The sequence below is a fragment of the Phyllobates terribilis genome, unplaced genomic scaffold (genome assembly GCF_046119375.1).
Source record: "Phyllobates terribilis strain yellow unplaced genomic scaffold, ASM4611937v1 Scaffold_5__5_contigs__length_657084704, whole genome shotgun sequence".
Taxonomy (NCBI): Eukaryota; Metazoa; Chordata; class Amphibia; order Anura; family Dendrobatidae; genus Phyllobates; species Phyllobates terribilis.
In genome coordinates, this window is record NW_027362765.1 from 651,176,303 (window position 1) to 651,182,544 (window position 6,242).

At 52.2% G+C, this 6,242-nt stretch overlaps 1 protein-coding gene across 1 annotated transcript in view; it reads right to left on the bottom strand.

Moving 5' to 3' along the window:
• LOC141271681 (uncharacterized) overlaps positions 1 to 5,812 on the bottom strand; it is a 59,699-nt gene extending 53,887 nt beyond the window's left edge. Inside the window, exon 1 of the mRNA XM_073681719.1 lies at positions 5,650 to 5,812. The gene's annotated coding sequence lies outside the window, so the exon portion shown is untranslated. The remainder of the gene's footprint in view (positions 1 to 5,649) is intronic.
• Between the last annotated feature and the right edge of the window lie 430 nt (positions 5,813 to 6,242).

The following is a 6,242-nucleotide window of genomic DNA, read 5'->3' on the forward strand; positions in this document are numbered from 1 at the left end:
CTACAGACAGGACGCTACATCCCAGTCCTCCTGCATCATCAATCCTACAGACAGGACACTGCATCATCAATCCTTCAGACAAGATGCTGCATCCCACTCCTCCAGCGTCATCAATCCTACAGACAGGGCACTGCATCCCACTCCTCCTGCGTCATCGATCCTACAGACAGGACGCTGCATCCCACTCCTCCTGCATCATCAATCCTACAGACAGGACACTGCATTCCACTCCACCTGCGTCATCAATCCTACAGACAGGACACTGCATCATCAATCCTACAGACAAGACGCTGCATCCCACTCCTCCTGCGGCATCAATCCTACAGACAGGACACTGCATCCCACTCCTCCTGCGTCATCGATCCTACAGACAGGACGCTGCATCCCACTCCTCCTGCGTCATCAATCCTACAGACAGGACGCTACATCCCAGTCCTCCTGCATCATCAATCCTACAGACAGTACACTGCATCCCACTCCTCCTGCGTCATCAATCCTACAGACAGGACGCTACATCCCACTCCACCCGCGTCATCAATCCTACAGACAGGACACTGCATCATCAATCCTACAGACAAGACGCTGCATCCCACTCCACCTGCGTCATCAATCCTACAGACAGGACACTGCATCGTCAATCCTACAGACAAGACGCTGCATCCCACTCCTCCTGCGTCATCGATCCTACAGACAGGACGCTGCATCCCACTCCTCCTGCGTCATCAATCCTACAGACAGGACGCTACATCCCAGTCCTCCTGCATCATCAATCTTACAAACAGGACACTGCATCCCACTCCTCCTGCGTCATCAATCCTACAGACAGGACGCTACATCCCAGTCCTCCTGCATCATCAATTCTACAGACAGGACACTGCATCATCAATCCTACAGACAAGACGCTGCATCCCACTCCTCCTGCGTCATCAATTCTACAGACAGGACACTGCATCCCACTCCTCCTGCGTCATCAATCCTACAGACAAGACGCTGCATCCCACTCCTCCTGCGTCATCAATCCTACAGACAGGACGCTACATCCCAGTCCTCCTGCATCATCAATCCTACAGACAGGACACTGCATCACCAATCCTACAGACAAGACGCTGCATCCCACTCCACCCGCGTCATCAATCCTACAGACAGGACACTGCATCATCAATCCTACAGACAAGACGCTGCATCCCACTCCACCTGCGTCATCAATCCTACGGACAGGACACTGCATCATCAATCCTACAGACAAGACGCTGCATCCCACTCCTCCTGCGTCATCAATCCTACAGACAGGACGCTACATCCCAGTCCTCCTGCATCATCAATCCTACAGACAGGACACTGCATCCCACTCCTCCTGCGTCATCAATCCTACAGACAGGACGCTGCATCCCACTCCTCCTGCGTCACCAATCCTACAGACAAGACGCTGCATCCCACTCCTCCTGCATCATCAATCCTACAGACAGGACACTGCATCATCAATCCTACAGACAAGACGCTGCATCCCACTCCTCCTGCGTCATCAATCCTACAGACAGGACACTGCATCCCAGTCCTCCTGCATCATCGATCCTACAGACAGGATGCTGCATCCCACTCCTCCTGCGTCATCAATCCTACAGACAGGACGCTACATCCCAGTCCTCCTGCATCATCAATCCTACAGACAGGACACTGCATGATCAATCCTACAGACAAGACGCTGCATCCCACTCCACCTGCTTCATCAATCCTACAGACAGGACACTGCATCATAAATTCTACAGACAAGACGCTGCATCCCACTCCACCTGCGTCATCAATCCTACAGACAGGACACTGCATCCCAGTCCTCCTGCGTCATCAATCCTACAGACAGGACACTGCATCCCAGTCCTCCTGCATCATCGATCCTACAGACAGGATGCTGCATCCCACTCCTCCTGCGTCATCAATCCTACAGACAGGACGCTACATCCCAGTCCTCCTGCATCATCAATCCTACAGACAGGACACTGCATCATCATTCCTACAGACAAGACGCTGCATCCCACTCCTCCTGCGTCATCAATTCTACAGACAGGACGCTACATCCCAGTCCTTCTGCATCATCAATCCTACAGACAGGACACTGAATCCCACTCCTCCTGCGTCATCGATCCTACAGACAGGACGCTGCATCCCACTCATCCTGCGTCATCAATCCTACAGATAGGACGCTACATCCCAGTCCTCCTGCATCATCAATCCTACAGACAGGACACTGCATCATCAATCCTACAGACAAGACGCTGCATCCCACTCCTCCTGCGTCATCAATCCTACAGACAAGACGCTGCATCCCACTCCTCCTGCGTCATCAATCCTACAGACAGGACACTGCATCATCAATCCTACAGACAAGATGCTGCATCCCACTCCTCCAGCGTCATCAATCCTACAGACAGGGCACTGCATCCCACTCCTCCTGCGTCATCGATCCTACAGACAGGACGCTGCATCCCACTCCTCCTGCATCATCAATCCTACAGACAGGACACTGCATTCCACTCCACCTGCGTCATCAATCCTACAGACAGGACACTGCATCATCAATCCTACAGACAAGACGCTGCATCCCACTCCTCCTGCGTCATCAATCCTACAGACAGGACACTGCATCCCACTCCTCCTGCGTCATCGATCCTACAGACAGGACGCTGCATCCCACTCCTCCTGCGTCATCAATCCTACAGACAGGACGCTACATCCCAGTCCTCCTGCATCATCAATCCTACAGACAGGACACTGCATCCCACTCCTCCTGCGTCATCAATCCTACAGACAGGACGCTACATCCCACTCCACCCGCGTCATCAATCCTACAGACAGGACACTGCATCAACAATCCTACAGACAAGACGCTGCATCCCACTCCACCTGCGTCATCAATCCTACAGACAGGACACTGCATCATCAATCCTACAGACAAGACGCTGCATCCCACTCCTCCTGCGTCATCGATCCTACAGACAGGACGCTGCATCCCACTCCTCCTGCGTCATCAATCCTACAGACAGGACGCTACATCCCAGTCCTCCTGCATCATCAATCTTACAGACAGGACACTGCATCCCACTCCTCCTGCGTCATCAATCCTACAGACAGGACGCTACATCCCAGTCCTCCTGCATCATCAATTCTACAGACAGGACACTGCATCATCAATCCTACAGACAAGACGCTGCATCCCACTCCTCCTGCGTCATCAATCCTACAGACAGGACACTGCATCCCACTCCTCCTGCGTCATCAATCCTACAGACAAGACGCTGCATCCCACTCCTCCTGCGTCATCAATCCTACAGACAGGACGCTACATCCCAGTCCTCCTGCATCATCAATCCTACAGACAGGACACTGCATCACCAATCCTACAGACAAGACGCTGCATCCCACTCCACCCGCGTCATCAATCCTACAGACAGGACACTGCATCAACAATCCTACAGACAAGACGCTGCATCCCACTCCACCTGCGTCATCAATCCTACAGACAGGACACTGCATCATCAATCCTACAGACAAGACGCTGCATCCCACTCCTCCTGCGTCATCAATCCTACAAACAGGACGCTACATCCCAGTCCTCCTGCATCATCAATCCTACAGACAGGACACTGCATCCCACTCCTCCTGCGTCATCGATCCTACAGACAGGACGCTGCATCCCACTCCTCCTGCGTCATCAATCCTACAGACAGGACGCTACATCCCAGTCCTCCTGCGTCATCAATCCTACAGACAGGACACTGCATCATCAATCCTACAGACAAGACGCTGCATCCCACTCCTCCTGCGTCATCAATCCTACAGACAAGACGCTGCATCCCACTCCTCCTGCGTCATCAATCCTACAGACAGGACACTGCATCCCACTCCTCCTGCGTCATCGATCCTACAGACAGGACGCTGCATCCCACTCCTCCTGCGTCATCAATCCTACAGACAGGACGCTACATCCCAGTCCTCCTGCATCATTAATCCTACAGACAGGACACTGCATCCCACTCCTCCTGCGTCATCGATCCTACAGACAGGACGCTGCATCCCACTCCTCCTGCGTCATCAATCCTACAGACAGGACGCTACATCCCAGTCCTCCTGCATCATCAATCCTACAGACAGGACACTGCATCCCACTCCTCCTGCGTCATCAATCCTACAGACAGGACGCTACATCCCAGTCCTCCTGCATCATCAATCCTACAGACAGGACACTTCATCATCAATCCTACAGACAAGACGCTGCATCCCACTCCTCCTGCGTCATCAATCCTACAGACAGGACACTGCATCCCACTCCTCCTGCGTCATCAATCCTACAGACAAGACGCTGCATCCCACTCCTCCTGCGTCATCAATCCTACAGACAGGACGCTACATCCCAGTCCTCCTGCATCATCAATCCTACAGACAGGACACTGCATCATCAATCCTACAGACAAGACGCTGCATCCCACTCCACCTGCGTCATCAATCCTACAGACAGGACACTGCATCATCAATCCTACAGACAAGACGCTGCATCCCACTCCACCTGCGTCATCAATCCTACAGACAAGACGCTGCATCCAACTCCTCCTGCGTCATCAATCCTACAGACAGGACACTGCATCCCAGTCCTCCTGCATCATCGATCCTACGGACAGGATGCTGCATCCCACTCCTCCTGCGTCATCAATCCTACAGACAGGACGCTACCTCCCAGTCCTCCTGCATCATCAATCCTACAGACAGGACACTGCATCATCAATCCTACAGACAAGACGCTGCATCCCACTCCACCTGCGTCATCAATCCTACAGACAAGACGCTGCATCCCACTCCTCGTGCTTCATCAATCCTACAGACAGGACACTGCATCATCAATCCTACAGACAAGACGCTGCATCCCACTCCACCTGCATCATCAATCCTACAGACAGGACACTGCATCCCACTCCTCCTGCGTCATCGATCCTACAGACAGGACGCTGCATCCCACTCCTCCTGCGTCATCAATACTACAGACAGGACGCTACATCCCAGTCCTCCTGCATCATCAATCCTACAGACAGGACACTGCATCCCACTCCTCCTGCGTCATCAATCCTACAGACAGGACGCTACATCCCAGTCCTCCTGCGTCATCAATCCTACAGACAGGACACTGCATCCCACTCCACCTGCGTCATCAATCCTACAGACAGGACACTGCATCCCACTCCACCTGCGTCATCAATCCTACAGACAGGACGCTGCATCCCACTCCTGCTGCACCAGCACACTGCTTCCCATGTGATATATCACAGACAGACCTAAGGTCACTTCTCAGTGGTAAATCATGCAGACACTACAGTCTCCTCCTGCTGTGGCATACATGGAGGCAGAGAGCCATCTTCCAAACCTGAGGACACTACAGCCCACTGCTCCTGCACTTCATCGCCCATTCTGCTCCCCCTGTGGCCTGTGGTCCATCCCGCAGACGAGCCCCTATTCTGCTCCCGGTGTGGTACGCTCCACTCCTCCTGTAGCACAAGCCCCGTTACCTGCACCTCCTCTTTGTTACCTGCACCTCCTCTTTGTTACCGGCACCTCCTCTTTGTTACCGGCACCTCCTCTTTGTTACCTGCACCTCCTCTTTGTTACCTGCACCTCCTCTTTGTTACCGGCACCTCCTCTTTGTTACCGGCACCTCCTCTTTGTTGCCTGCACTTCCTGTCTCCGTTATTTTCCTGAATGCAGGTGGTAACGTTAGCTGCCTGGCCACACCCCTTCACTTAGTCAGCTCCCTTTCATTTTCTGATGTGCAGTGCCCATATATGGGTAGAGTGACGTCGTTGTGTTGCCCTAGTTACAGTAACCTGGGTAAAGTTTCTCATTTAAAAATCTGTCCTCAAGGCCGGAGAATGGCAGCCATTTTCTTGTGGTCCCATCATGTAATGTACCACTATGCAATAGCTAGCCTAACTCCTTTCATATTAGAATTGTTTATAGCACTAGCACTTTACCCAGATGTTTGTGATAAAATGTTTTGCTATTTACATATGAATTGCTATTCATCTGCATCTATTTATTCATATCCCTCTATACTTTTGCAGTCTGAGTTAGGTATGGATGTATATGTAAGAGACTATTTCATTACTAGGCTCTTACATTATACAGTGTTTTTGCACCATGATCGCTCAGCAGTGAAAACACTGGTTCAAAATGTGGGTTTTGCTGCGTTATTTTGGGTGCAG